The sequence below is a fragment of the Nannospalax galili genome, unplaced genomic scaffold (assembly GCF_000622305.1).
Source record: "Nannospalax galili isolate Female #2095 unplaced genomic scaffold, S.galili_v1.0 scaffold286, whole genome shotgun sequence".
NCBI classification, from domain to species: domain Eukaryota; kingdom Metazoa; phylum Chordata; class Mammalia; order Rodentia; family Spalacidae; genus Nannospalax; species Nannospalax galili.
In genome coordinates, this window is record NW_008359442.1 from 12,567,387 (window position 1) to 12,583,213 (window position 15,827).

The window sequence follows — 15,827 nt, forward strand, 5'->3', positions numbered from 1 at the left end:
TGTACCCCCTTCTTCAGGGTTCCACAGCCTCTCACACAACCATATGAAGACCAAGCTCCCTACACAGGAACACTTTGGGACACACTAAACCAGAGTATACTCTGAAAAGTTCTAGGCATAGCCCTCAGTGAATTCTGCTGTGCATTATCTTGAAAAGTAGAGAGGAAGGAAGAGATTGACATTTATAGGGCACCCACACATCAGGCACCACACCAGACATTTCTTCCTTACAATAATCTACAAGACTGATATGTCATGCTCACTTTTCAGATAAAAGGTGAGAGTTCCAGAAAGCAACCAGCAGCATTAACATAAAGAATCAAGTGAATCTGTTGATATAGGCCCCATCACCCCATCATAATGTCAGGCTAAGTAACTCCCCCAAAGTGCCATATCACTTTTTATACAGAGAGGCCACTTTAGACTTGAGCTCTGAACTAGGCTTTAACCAGAGTGGCTAATAAAGAGCAAAAGCAGTCTTATCCACCCATCCCTCTTCACTTGCCTAGTCACTACTGAGGGAGGGTTGCAAAAGTACAAAATATTAATGAGGTATGGCGGGACATGCAGGGTTAGAGGTAGGAGAATTGGGAGTTCAAGGACAGCTTTAGCTGAATAGCAAAGTTCAAGGCCAGCCTACATTGCATGTGACCCTGTCTCAAGAAAAGAAAGGGAGGAACAGAATAGTCTGGAAATAAAAGAATGAAAAACAGACAGTCTACAAATCAAAACAACCAACTCCTACATATTAACCCAATCTTATCCTTGAGATATAACACACTTAGATTTTATTCTATATTTGATTTTATTCTATATTTGATAATAAAAACAAAACAATGAAAGACGCTGAAAATGGTGACATACCTCTGTAATCCAAGCACTTGGGAAGCTGAGGCAGGAGGATTGAAAGCTCTAGGCCAACCATAGGTACAGACTTAGAGCCATCTCAAGAAAAGAAAGGAAAAGAAAGAAAAGAGGATTTGGGGTGATAGCTCAGTCAATAAAGTGTTTGCCTTATAAGCATCAAGAACTGACTTCAATATTCTAGAACTCACATTAAAAACAAAACAAAACAAAAACCACTGGGAAAGTGACATGTACTTGTAATACCAACATGGTGAAAACAGAGATAAGCAGATTCCTGGGGTTTATCATTGTCCAAATAGCTTCACCTACTTGGTGATCTCCAAGTCAATGAGAAATGTTGTCTCAAAAATCAAGACTGACAGCTCCTGAGGAATGACTCCTGAAGTTGACCTCTGGCTTCCATGCAGGAAAAAAAAATGACAGGAAAAAAATGAAGGTAAAAATGTTAATAATCCCACATACTATTTGCTGTTCCCTGTCAGGACTTCCTGGACATTCTTCTATGTGGGTGTGTCCCATCGATATGCCTCCAGGCCTTATACTAAGTGAACAATGGATAGATGGATGGATGGATGGATGGATGGATGGATGGATGGATGGGATAATAATGTTCTAAAAAATAATGCCTTCTGGAGATGGAAAGATGACTCAGTGGTTAAGAGCACTGCTGTTCTTGCAGAAGACCCAGGTTCAGTTACCAGAACCCACATGGAGGCTAACAACTATCTGTAACTCCAGTTCCAGGGGATCTGATGCCTTCTTCTGTCCTCTGCAGACATTGTACCTACATGGGTACACCTACATGCATGCAGGTAAAACACTCATACACATAAAATTTTTTAAATAAAATAATAATAATTCCTTCTCTCCGAGCGGAATTTAAATCTGTACTACCCTATTTATTTGATATTTGGGGACATATTTGTCATTTTAATTCCAGTAATATAAAACAAGTCAATTTTGTTTTATCTTCTATGAGCATATGGATGAAAGGATATGAATTTTTTATTGGTTGCAAATGAACAGGCGGCATAGCTAGGACAGTTTCCGAAGGAATGTAACAGAAGACCAATTATTATCTTTTAAGTGAGAACACAAAATAAATGTTCTAAGAAAGAATTTTTATAAGAATAAGAAAAGATTTCTATGTAGGACAGTAAAAGAAAATCCAAAGAAGAAGCTGTCCCATGTGCAGAAGGCGCCATGTGTCCTTCCTGTGGGACGTTCCCTGTTTATTTACCGGGAAGACAATAAAATGTAGACAGAAAGTGCTATGGTCATCACTCAGGTAGAAGAGACATCATAACAGTCATGAGAAATACTAAACATACAGAAGTTGAGGCCCAGCATGGTCCATTCACTAAGGGTAGTTAAGTTGTAAGACAATTAATTGGGAAACAGGGTTGACTTAGTGGGGAAAACACTTCTTCAAGAGAACATCCATCACAGCAGAGGTTCCTCTCCACCAAAGTGGTTAACTGCCACCCAGGACCCTCTCTGAGAAGCCCTGAGACCCAGAAATCTTCCTATGGAACAATCCTCTTCTTTCAAATGTCAGTTCCAGCCATATTTTTGGTTCTTCTGCTTCAAGCATAAGGTGTTCAAATAACTTTTTCTGGGATGTCATCTGAGGGGCAATGAAGGAAAAGGAATGTGGATAGACAGGAAGTCCTCACCCTGCTTTCAACAACAGAAGCTTTGATTTACATGAAACACTGCCCCTCTCATGAGCATCATGGTCCAAGAAAAGGGAGACTCTACCAAGAGGAATAATAGTAATGTGGATACCAACATCACTGAATCTCATCCAATTGCCGCTGAATAAATCTGTATGGAAACATGGGCAGAACCAGAAACTTTAATTAACCCCAGTCATCAGCCTTCAGGAAGTATAAAGGCATAACTCAGTACAGACCCATGAATACTGGATCAGTGGGCTGAATGCCTACTATGGGCCAGATAACCAGCTGAGCATCTTACAGATGTTGTCTCATCCAGTCATCACTGTAAGGACTTCTTGCCACCCCCATTTTACAAATGAGAAACTGACACTGGAGGAAAGGCAACTGACTACACCCGCCCAAGAGCCAAGACAAGTAGCCCAGGCTAGCTGGCACCAAAGCCAGCTCCTGACACCAGGCTGGTCTCCGCAGCCTTACATCCCTCAGCAGGCTGGTACATTTCTACACCTCTCAACAGGTGACTCCCATTCCAAGTATATCATTCACCCCCTGCATTTGCCTGATGATGACGATGAGTCCAAATCTGAGGAACTAAGAGAAGAAGAAAGGAAACAATCTCGATTTAATGATGTATCTGAGTATTTGGGTGACAGGTGAGCCTTTATCAGTCTAGAATTTAAGTGATGCATAGGAAAAATCTGTTTTCATCTGAGACTACGCCTGAGGGAACTGAGGAATGAAGAAAACTTGTTCTCTTCACTGCACTGCCTCTTCTCAGATGCCCTTCTATATTTCAGGCTGTCCCGTCCTGATATTCTCTCATCATGGTACCAAAACTGCCCCTTAAAAAGGATCTGGAGTAGTCTTTCAGGTGACTTTGACATAACTGCATTTTTTTTTTTTTTTACTTCTCGGGGTTAGAGTGTGTGTGTGTGTGTGTGTGTGTGTGTGTGTGTGTGCGCACATGTACACGCACACACATACGCATGCATGGGGGTGTGGTGTGCACATGTGTATATGCAGGTACACATACCCATGTACACACACGCAGAGGCCAGAGGAGAATCTTGGTATCCTGCTGTCACTCTTTACCTTATTCCCTTGAGAACAGGTTTCTCATTGAAGCTGGAGCTAGGCTAGAAACCAAGGAACCCCAAAGAGCCTCCTAACTGTGCCTTCTCCCACAGTCCTGGGGCTACAGATGTGTGTGTGTGTGCTAGGGATCCAAACTCAGGTGGATTACATAGAAAGTGCTCTTATTCACTCACCCATCTCCCCAGCCCTCACATCTGCATTCTAAAGCTGTGTTTTCTGACAAAGGAGCTGAAGCCTTAAATGGTATTGTTTCAAGCACAGGTGAGTAAAGAATTCTTGGGGCTGGAGAGTTGGCTCATCAGTTAAGAGCACTGGGTTCAAATCCCAGCACCCACATGGTGGCTAACAACTGTCCTTAACTCCAGGTCCAGGGGATCTGATGTCCCCTTCTGACCTCCAGGCATTGCAGGACATGGGTGCATTTACATACATTCAGGCATAACATTCATACACATAAAAATAAATATACATATATATAAAAAAATTCTCTATAATAGCTATCAATGTCTGCTGTGTGTGTGTGTGTGTGTGTGTGTACATGTGTCCACACACACACATGTGCCCAACTTAACCTTTGAGTAGTTCCAGGTTTTCCAAAAATAAACACAAAAACAAACCCAACCCCCACACAAAAATAGGTCCTGCCCTGTTTCTCCTCCCATGAGACAACAATAGTTACTATTTATAGAGCACTCATTATGACCCAGGCCTAGTCCTGGGTATAAATATCTTTGTTTAGTTTTTCAACACAACCCTTCATTTCTCTTTCTCCACTAGGATCTGAGTGTCCTAAGGCCGCCATAGCAAAGAACTGCTAACTAATCAGGTATCTTAAAACAACAGAAATGTGTCTTTTAAAGTTCTAGAGGCACGAGCTGAGCGTGGCGGTACGTGCCTTTAAATCCCAGCACTTGGGAGGCAGAGGCAGGCAGATCTTTGTGAGTTCAAAGCCAGCCTGGTCTACATAGTGAGTTCCAGGACAGCTGGGGCTACAGGGAGACCCTGTCTCAAAAAGATGTATGCAAAAAAAAAAAAAAAAAAAAAAGAGTTCTAGAGGCATGAAGCCCAAAGTCAAGGTAGGGCTGAACTCTCTCAGAAGCCTCTGTGGGAGCCTCCTCTCACTTCTGGGAACCCTTAGCCTTCACTGGCTCACAGCATCACTCCAAGTCCTGCCTCTAGCATCCTCTCAAGTCCGTCTCTATGTCTACACTACCCCTTCTGATAAGAACACCAATCAGATTAGATTACAGCTTACCTCAAAGGCCTCATTTTATCTTGACTCTATCTATAGGAAACATACTTCCAAATATAGTCCCATTCTGAGGTGCTGAGTTTAGGAAGTCAATGTAACATTTTTGAGGGACACAGAACTCAGTTCACAGTCCCAACTTATGAGAGAGTGATCATTCAGAGTTATATAAGATCATAGATGAGGGCATGCTGGCTCATGCCTGTGATCCTACATGATCCTTAGTACTTGAAGAAACTGATCACCAAAGAATACTTGAACACTTCTCCCCAATGTTCCCTCTGCCTCAGACTTCACTGAGCTACTCCCACGCCTCCTTCATACCACATTCAAACATCCTGACACAAGGAGCTCCCCTAGACCTCTAGCCTGAGTCAGAACCCCTTCTTATAGGATCTCTTCCACCACCTACCTCTCCTCCAGTGCCTTCATCACCATCACTGCAACTTTCCATTCCTTGGGGATTCTTTTCTGTTTGGTTGATTTGGAGTCTGAGTTTTGTGGTCTTGTTGCTGTTGTTTTGTTTTGAAATGGGGTCTTACTGTATAGTCCAGGCTGGCCTCAAACCCTAGATCCTCCTGTCTCAAATTACCAAGTGCCAGGATTACAGGTGTACGCCACCACACATGGCTGCTTGGGGATTATTGGATAGGTGTCTCCTGTCGCCATCAGACACAGACACTGCAGGGACCTCTCTGCTTTCTCTCTCTCTCTCTCTCTCTCTCTCTCTCTCTCTCTCTCTCTTTCTTTCTCTCTCTCTCTGTTAATCTTCTGCTACATGGAAGGAAAATTCCCATACCATTTCCTTCCCAGCCTTAAACCGGCTAGCTAATTGTTGGTATTCACATTGTGACCCATGCCTTCCAACTTCTACAGGCTAAGCCTGGCCACTGCCTTCCCTATGCTTGGCAGGCATGGGAGAACTAGAGAGCTAGCTCCTGCCTACTTCCTGAAGTCAACTCCCCACACTGCTTCCATCCCTCATCAAGGTGCAAAATAACTGTCTTTGCCATTCTCCCCACCTCCCGACACCCTCACCCTGACACAAGGAGAGGTATCCACAGTATCCAGGATACTCACATGGAGTCCTTACTTCCCACCTTCCACATCAACCAGCAGTGACAGTCTGCCCTCAGCCAGTGCTTCTGGAGATCCCATTTCAAACCTTTAATACCTTACCCTGGCCCGCTGCACAACACTACACACATACCTAATCTGCTGAAATCCTCCAAGACCATAAAACACATGTCAGGTTGCCTTTAAGCAGTAACCACACATGGCCAAAACAAGCTTGACCTATGTACAGAGAAGGTCAATCAGTCCATGTCTACAATGATCCATCCAGCATGGGGCCTGTTAGGAAAACTCACCGGCTCCTAGCCCTCACTGCAGCCCCTCAGAGACACAGAGGGACCCTGTGTGGCACCAGAGAGAAAAGTCATCTGGAAATTCCTCCCGCCTTAGTTTAGTAATTCACTGTGACTCATTCACCCCTTATCAGGCAACCCTTTTTGAGTTCTGATAATGTCACTAGGACAAATGGGGAAGCTGGAATGATAAGCCAAAAGAGGTCCATTTTCTCCCAAATGAATTTGCCAGCATCTTAACTCTGAGGAGAGACAGACAAGAAAGCCAACAACAAGAAGGCAATAAATACAACAGGCATGGTGGCACAAACCCTGAGACCAGCACTTGGGAGGCAGTGGCAGAAGGATTATAAGTTTGAGACTGCTACTTAGTAAGATCAGGCCAGCCTGTGCTGTACAGATGAAACCCTGTCACACACACACACACACACACACACACACACACACACACACACAAAAGGAAGAGGAGGAAGAGACAGTGAGTTAAGGTCCCAAGAGGGATAAATATGGAGGGCTGCTGGGGCCTTCAAAGGTATTTCCTGGAGAGCAGGGCTTGTGTGGAGGGGCAGGAAGATGGGAGGGGGAATGGTGTGAGGCAGAGCTTCTAAGGAGAGGGCAAAATATGTTATGGGAATGGCAGACCATACCAGTTGTCTGAGATATAGGATGCCTATTAAAAATAAAAATAGTTAAAGCTAAAAAGGGTAAAATAGAGGCCGGTTTAAAAGGTGTGGTAAATATTGACAAGGTGTAACTTGTTGCCCTTCCCTTAACAATACAGAAATTTTAAACTTCTGCTTGTGGTACACGTCTAAGTTCATGGATGAGTCCTGCAAAAGGCGATAACTGCATAGACTTCGGCTCACGTCTATACACACAATCAGACCCTAAGAAAGCTAGGCAATTCTCACCACGGCTGTGCTGGGTCACCCTCAGGGAAGTCTCAGATTGGCTGTTTATCCAGATGGGCTCCTAGGAAGCATGCATTTGTGGCCATAGGCAGATAGCAGAACCCACATGTCACCCTGTCACCTCCTGTTCACATTACCAGTACCCTCCCTATCTTCTCTGTCCTCTTCCTTTCTCTCTTCCTTTATAATTTTTTTTTTTCCTGAGCTCACTGCTATTTGCAGCAGCTGCTAGATTTCACATATCTGGGAAGTCCATTAACTTGCTGTTTACTTGTGCTCCACATCACTATCAGAGCTGTTGGGCAAACTCAAGCCTGTCACCCCAGCCCCACCCCACCCCCTAGAGAGCGATGTCCCCACTGGCTTCGGAGATGCCAAACCCCAACAGCTCTTTCTGTTTGCTTACACCCCTAACTGGAGATTTATGTTTTATATCAAGTCAGACTATATTGAGTTTGCCAAAATAAAACTAAATATGACAGGATTCTGGTAGAAATTGATCCCACCAAATTCACCTAATCTGAGTACTTTTGTATAAATCTATAAAGTTGTAAGTCACATACAAAGCCCTAGTTTAACCACTTTTCCAGAAGCTTACTCACAAAATGAGCAATGGCTGCCTGACCTGCAGCCAAACATTATATTTGCATGTGGCATCCAATGGAGCATTTGTAGAAAATAAATCCGGCACGGACTGAAGTCTTCTCCAGTCATAGCTGCCTAGAAATTGAAAATAAATCTCCAGGGAGATGACTCGGGCTCCGTAGCTCATCAGAAACTGATCTCTCTCTCTCTCTCTCTCTCTCTCTCTCTCTCTCTCTCTCTCTCTTTCTCTCTCTTTCTCTCCTCTTACAGCTGATTCCCATTCACTCTGGCTGAAAAGGATGCTCACAAGAGTTTAATGTGCTCAAGTTCTTTCAGTGTAAAAAAACAAACAAACAAACAAAAAACCCTACATACAAGTTGAGCATCCATAATCTGAAAAGCTAAAATGCTCAGAAACTCGTTCTTTTTGATATCAGCATAACTCAGAGCATTTCAGAGTTTGGGAGTTTTTAAATTGGGAATGCTCAACCAGTAGAGTCTGTGCAAATATTCCAATCTCTAAAAAGCTCCAAAATCTGAAACATTTCTGGGTACTAAACATTTTAGATACTGGACCTGTATGCATTGAAGAATCAAGGGACAAAGTCCAACTACCCATGGGGACACCTGGGTACTAACCATCAACAAAAGCTCACTTGGGTAGTACGGTGGTCAGTAGAATTGGGTAGACCATTCACTCCAGAAATAGAAAGCTCAAGGGGAAGGGCTCTGAAACAGGAAGTGGCTTACAGTCAGCTCCTGAGAATGGAGGCAGGTGAGCGCCTAGGACATCTAGGTAAAGAGGGCACCTGAAGAATGAGGGCATAGTGTTAGAGTAAAAGAAAGAATTAGACATACCACCCACACAGCCCCAACCAATTTACATGGAGGAAAGAGCAGAAGCTGGCTCTCTGCCCCTCCATTTCTTCGTTCTGGTTGCCATTTTTCACTTTGGTTTTGCTTTTCATTGTACTGTTTGTTAGTCCTTATCTGTCTTGGTTAAATGAATAATAAAGATAATTTTCACTCATATTTTGGCCAAGAATCATAGAGTCAAAACACCATTTCAGGAGACAGAAAGTACAGCATTGTCTGAGGGGCCAGAACTTTCCTGAGCCCCAAGGAGAGCAAGCAGGATGGAGGGCAGGGCAATGCCAGCAGGGGGCGCGCCCCTCCTCACCTACACAGGTGCATGCAGGTAGGGCACTAGATCTTCAAAGGGGAATGTAATCGCTGTCAGCTATGCCAAAGCATTCCATTTTATTGGAAGTATCTCTTTTTAATATTTTATTTATTATTATTTTATGTGTATGTGTGTGTTGCCTGCATGTAGGTGAGTGCACCCATGTCGTGCAATGCCCACAGAGGACAGAAGAGGCTATTGGATCCCCTGGAACTGGAGTTGTGGACAGCTGTTAGCGGCCATGTGGGTGCTGGGATTTGGACCCGGGTCTTCTGCAAGAGCCAGTATTCTTAACTGCTGAGCCATCGCCCCTATTGGAGGTATCTTTCAAAGGATTAGAACAACATCCACCTATGTGATACTGGTGTAACTTCAATCTCAAGGATGGATCATCTTCACTATTACCTAGTCATTAACAGAAGAATGGTGATAAAGGGATTTGCTTTCACTTTGCACCACACAGGGACCTTGTTGATATGTACAATCGCCAAGGCAAGGAAGGAAGTTGGGAACCAAAAGGAAATGGGGGAGGAGCTAGGGCAATGGTTTAGTGGTAAAATGTTTCCCTTCATGGGGACCTGACTTCCATTCCCTGCACTCACTAAAAACGCAGTGTGATAGCACATGTTTGTAACCCCAGTGTTGAGGAGGCAGAAACAGGGGGATCCTTGGGGCTTGCAGGCCAGCCATCCTAGTGACCTCTGAAAGCTCCAGGTACCAGTGAAAGACCTCATCTCAAAAACCAAGATAGACAGTGACTAAGGCACGGCACCCAACATTGACCTCTGTCCTGTCTGTCACACACACACACACACACACACACACACACACACACACAGGTAGGGGGTGGGATATGGAAAAGAACAAGAGCTCTGTGGTGAGGGATCAGGATCCTATGACTACCCACATGCTCTACAGATTCCTAAGCATTTACTTCCTGGTCCTGGAGTGCCAAGTCAAGGCCATTAGAGCTTCTTCGAGCTCTGCACCCAAAATTCTAATGATACTAGAAGAGGCTACACGGTAACCAGATTTCACTATGTAGAACAATCTGGGGACCCACATCCTCAGTGTCCCAAGAGAAGATTCTAGCACAGTAAAAAAATGAAAGTCACATTCTCAGGCCCCCATTCACCCCCACGGACTCCTGTCATGCCTTCTGCTTATTCAGAAAGGCCTAAATGCTTGAAAGTAAATGAAAAGATGATGCCCACTGACTGGTCCCTTCGCCCACCACACAGCCACGGGGGAAGGAGAATACCAAACTGAAGACATGAAATGGAGAAATCAGAGCAAAGACACAAAGTGCCTCAACAGAAACTCCATACAAGGGCTGGGAGAAACGGGTGCACCTCCACTGCCTCCTGCCAAAATCCCCACAGAGATCTGGAAAAACAAGGTGTCTCTGTTGGGGCCCTAGCAAATCAAATGCAAGGAACTGCGGCTGGTATTTAACAGGGCCCCAGAAAGCCATTTTCATAATTTTAAAAAGTAATTATTTTAACCACTGATGTGTATAATAAACTCTTGTCAGCCTGACATTAAAATCTGTTTCTTTTCTTTGCTCCCCACCCCTTCCTCATGAGCCCTTACATCCCACAAGCATGGTACATGTTCTGTTCTTGTTATTTTAGGATTTCTTCATGGAGCTCCATGGTGGGCAGTTATTCTGTGAAGTAGTGGAGCATTTGCCTAGCACAAGACACTCTCTCTCTGCAGGAAAGGAAAGAAAGACTGTAATGCAGTCAGACTCAACTTACAGTACAGGACTGGGTCTTTTCTGTAGGTGGTAAGGACTTCATTACAGTCACTGTGAGGGGAAAAATCCAAAGAGGAATGTTACCAAGGTCCTTAGTGGCTAAGAGCAAGAAAACAGTCTCAGAGAGAAGAAGAGAAAGACTGAAACATAGGTTTATCTTCTTTGACTTTGCAATAACCTGTGATTTTACATAGTTTGAAGAATAAATCTAAGCCAGGCATGGTGGCACATGCCTTTAGTCCCAGCACTTGAGAGGCAGAAGCAGGCAGACAAAAAGTAAAATAAAGTAAAATAAAATACATCTAAGCTTCTGAAGGAAAGTTCCCTGACCTTTTAAAAGGAAAGAAGAAAGCCCCATCTCCTATGTACAGGTCCACAGGGCAGGAACATGGCCAAAGCATCTTGCTTGGGGGCTTAGCACTTCACAGGCAAACTGAAGGCACAGAGATGCTGTTCTCCTTCCAAAGTAACAACGTCCATATGTGACCTCCTTCTCTTCCGCTAGCTCTCATTCATTCTCAGGAAGAAGTCCTTACTGTCCAGGCAGTCAAAGCTCTGAACAATCCAGCACCCCACCTGATGACAGATATCTCCTGGATTGACATGCTCCCCTCTAGCCTGGCCAGCCTGATTGTCTCAAGAACACAGTACATTGTTTGTGTGTCTACATGCACCTGGGATGTCATGTCATTTCTTTTTGGGTTTTTTTTTCATATTTTATTTATTTATTTATTATTTATTTATTTATTTATTTATTTATTTATTTTTATACTTTTTAAGACAGGGTTTCCCTGTAGCCCCAGCTGTCCCGGAACTCACTATGTAGACCAGCCTGGCCTCAAACTCACAGAGATCCGCCTGCCTCTGCCTCCTAATACTATTTTTATTTTATGTGTTTGACTGTATTGCCTACATGTATGTTAAGTGCACCCATGTCGTGCAATGTGTGTGGAGGTCAGAAGAGGCGGTCAGATCCCCCGGAACTGGAGTTACAGACCGTTGTAAGCCGCCATGTGGGTGCTGAGAACGAAACCCGGGTCCTCTGCAAAGAGCAGCCAGTGCTTTTAATGGATGAACCATCTCTCCAGACCCTCTTTTTTGTTTTTTTGAGACAGGGCCTCCCTGTAGCCCCAGCTGGCCTGGAACACACTATGTAGACCAGGTTGACCTAGATCACACAGAGCTGTCTGCCTCCCAAGTGTTGGGATTAAAAGCGTACACCACCACATCCGGCCTCATGCCATTTCTTAACTACCTGTCCCAATGATGGCTGAAGACCCCCCAACCCCGATGCTCTCCAGGAACCTCATTATCCCCATCAATGATGTAGCTTTTCTTTTTCTTTTTTTTTCTTTTTTTGCCCAATGTGGCTTTTCTTTTAAGAAATGTCTAACTAGTAGACATACATTTCCCAGGGAACTTTTGTCTCCTCCACTAGTCCAGAGCAAGGTGTGAGTCCTGAACAAGGCCCATAAAAGCAGGAAATGTACCTCTCTAATACCTGCCAGAACTTCTCATGGAGCTGGGCTGACTTGATGTTCACGGTACCCCATGAGCACAGTGTGGAGATGACACGGCCCACTCCGGCACTCCAGATTCCAACCTCACTCTCCTGCGCCGTACCCCAAATATAGAAACTGAGATCCACAGGGAAGCAGGGGCAAGGGGAAAACACTTTGCTAGCTGCTATTTCCAGGCCATGCTCCATCAAGTCCTTTGTCTCTAAGACAAAACATCCCATGTAGCTTTAGTACTCAGGCTAGAGAAAGTGTTCTGGGAAGTCGGAGCTACCCCTCTGTTCTGAACACAGCCATAATAATCTATGGAGAAACTCCTGGAGCTGGGGAGTGAGTCTCAGGTCCCAAGTTCTGCTCCACAGGTCAGCAGTCCATTCCTCAGTCTTCTGGAATGTTGAAAGAACCACCTGTAAGAATGACTCTTTTGGATTAAAATGTCTCATGATTCAGACTTCTTTTACACCGTGACTTCTTTCTAGTGTTCCTAAACACTAGAGACTGTCCATTAAATCTCTCCCGGATATCAATCCCAAACCTGTCTTCTTTTCTAGAACTTAAATAACCTCTTCAATTAAATAACCTCTTTCTGATCTTCCTGATGAACCAAAGATTCCTCCTCTTTCCCTTGCTTCCCATTCCTCTCACTTTTCCCTGTTCTAGTTCTCAGGAGTGAGTCGACCCTAACTGTTTTCCTTCCAAGCCCCTTTAAACCTCTCACAGTTCAGTGGGAGTTTCCTCAAGATGAGACTCTCAGAACACTGACTGCCAGATCTAACAGCCTTCTCATTTTCCACTCTTCTCAGCTAGGGTGAGCTGGACCACTTGCTCCTCTCACCTCCATCCCCTCTGCCTTTCCAGCTACACTGTCTCCTACTCCTGTCCACCTGGGGGTATTCCCTGAGGCTTAGACCTTGCCCAGCTTCTCCTCTGCCTCTTAGTCTACTTTCTCTCTAGGTCACCTCAACCACTCCACCTCAGCCACTTCTACAGTCTCAATTAGCATACTGGCAGTCTTACCACTAGCCTTGGCCTCTCCTCCAGAATGCTAAGTTCAAGTTTCTAACTTGGTACTGGGAACCTACACCTGGGGCTATAATGATCTCAAATTCAACACACTTACAAAAGCACATTGAATATTTTTCCTCTCAGACTTGCTCACCTTCTGGGTTCTTTATCCTATTTGAAGGCCCCATCATATTCCCAGAAAACCCTACCAGAAAATTAGAATGAGTTGTCCTTTGATCATCTCTCACCTACTGGTCCACTGCCATCTTCCATCAAACTCACACTCCCAACACACACAAACACACACACACACACACACACACACACCACATGCACACTGCTCATGGTCCATCTCTGCCACCATTCTTGAGTGCAGGCCCTCCAAAGCTTTCCTGGCCTCATGCAGAATCTCTCAACAAACCTCCAGCCCTTCCCTCCTATTTCTTCTAGAAGCATCTTGCTTCCCTAGGTCCAAATACATGTGCTTTCATGATTTTGAGTAAAGTCAGCTTGAAAAGCCCTTCATCATCCTCTTCTCTATAACTAAAATTCTATCTACTCTTCAAAGCCACAATCCAAGACAAACTCAAGAGAAACTCTGTAATTTAACAACGCTGCATCATACTGCATATGCATGTTGATATTGGTACATGCGTATATTTGCATGCATGTACATGCATGCTCCATCAGACTCTGGCAGCAGCACAGTGCTTCAGCCTGTTTTAGTACTGCCTGCATCTTTTTCCATCAGTTTCCTCACTAACTTGGAAGCTTCCTAGGGATAGGTGGTATTCTTGGTTGAATTTTGTCTCCTCTTGAACTTTCGATCTTCATACCTCAAACTTCTGGGTAGCTGGGATTACAGACTTGTGTCACAAGGTCCTACTTAACCTTTCTTTTTTTAACATTTATTTATTTATTTAGTGTGGTATGTTTGGTTCTTATGTGTGTGTGTGTATATGTGTGTGTGTGGTGCGTGTGTGTATGTGTGTGTGTGGGGGGTGCCATAATGCACAGATAGAAGTCAGAGGACAACTTTGGGGAGTCGGTTCTCTCCTTCCACCATGTGGGTTCTGGAGATTGAACTCAGGTTGTCAGCCTTAGTGACAAGTGCCTTCACCCACTGAGTCATCTCACTGGCCCTAATGTATTCTTTTTTTTAATGTATAACTACTGGTGCACAATCAATAGAATCTCAGAGCTATGCTTTGTATCCAGAGAAAGTCAGAGATGGAATACATATAAGCCACCTCCCTTACCTCCCCTCCTCACAGATCATGAAAACATTGTCATAGCAGCTGGCTGGCCTGCAGGTGTCCGCTATAAGAAAAAGACTCTCTGCCCATGTAAAGCTGTGACCTTGTCCCCATTAGCACAGGACTCTGTGAACAGAGCTAATGACCTCAAATACCAGGCACAGACGGGCAAGAGGAGAGACTGCTGATAGAGGCTTTCTGCATGCCAGAGGAAGCAGAGCATAAACACCAATATGTCAGCACTGACACCGAACTGCTTTTAAGTCAACCAAGAGGACACTTGAACCAAAAGCCTATGTAGGAAAGACAGCTGGGGAGAAGGCTGGAAAGATCATGTGTTCTTTCTCTTTCTTGATCACATGCTCAAAATCAACTTACAGGAACATTCCAGAAAAATTTCAGAAAACCCTTTGATGGACAGAGAGGAAACACTCTCTAAGCCTGGGTCATGTTGTCTGTTGGTCTCTACCAGTGTGGTGACCATAAATAATACTCATGAGTCACAACAAAAATCTACAAACTCTCTAAGGACAGCTAGCCAGCAACAGGTGCACCCAGCTTGCTCCTGTGAGGAAATCAGAGCCGGGGGGGGGGGGGTGATAGCAAAATGGCTATTCCTGCCACAAAGATGCAAATGATGCATTTTTCTCTGTGGGGTGGGACGAGAGAACTGCCAGGCCCGGCCAGGAATGGACACGGTTTCCAGGTTTCCCAAAGCCTCCTGCTAGGCCTGGCTGTAGCTTTCAGCTCTTGCGACTGACACATGATATTCCCTCTCCAGGTAAACTTAACCAGCTATAAAGATAACCCCTGAAAGTGTTGTCTTCATGAAGGTAATTCTGAATAAAGCTAATGCTAAGCCACAGAGAAGGAAGTTCCATAAAATTCAGGCTTTTCCCATGACAACCTAAGCTTTTTTTGTAATTATTAAACATAAGGTATATTCCAAAATAAGTTTGCAGCGCCCCTCAGAGTAAATGCAGTGTGGGTTATGCCAGGTTGGTCCTAAACCCTGAAAGTAAAGGATGCTCTTATGGCCTTTCACTGTCCCCCGACTCGCATCCCCAAAAGTATACCAGTCTCTCTACTTAAGCAGAGAAGGACAACCACTCAGACCTTTCTGATTCTGTCACTCTTACTTCTAGCTATGCTCAACACTTTCTTTAAGGGTTCATCTGTAACATATGTGATTTTTTAAAAACATTAAAAACAAAAAGCCTCTTACACACTGTTTTGAAAAACAGTGGAGCTTTTAATCTCCATTCTGAGCAGTGACCCATCATCCACAGCAACAGCAGGCCTCATGTAGATGAAATCAGCAGAATGAAAGCTCTCCTTCCCATCCTCCCTA

The 15,827-nt window shown here is 44.3% G+C and overlaps 1 protein-coding gene across 2 annotated transcripts in view; it reads right to left on the bottom strand.

Moving 5' to 3' along the window:
- Prkce (protein kinase C epsilon) overlaps positions 1 to 15,827 on the bottom strand; it is a 559,250-nt gene that overhangs the window by 495,583 nt on the left and 47,840 nt on the right. The window lies entirely within an intron of this gene.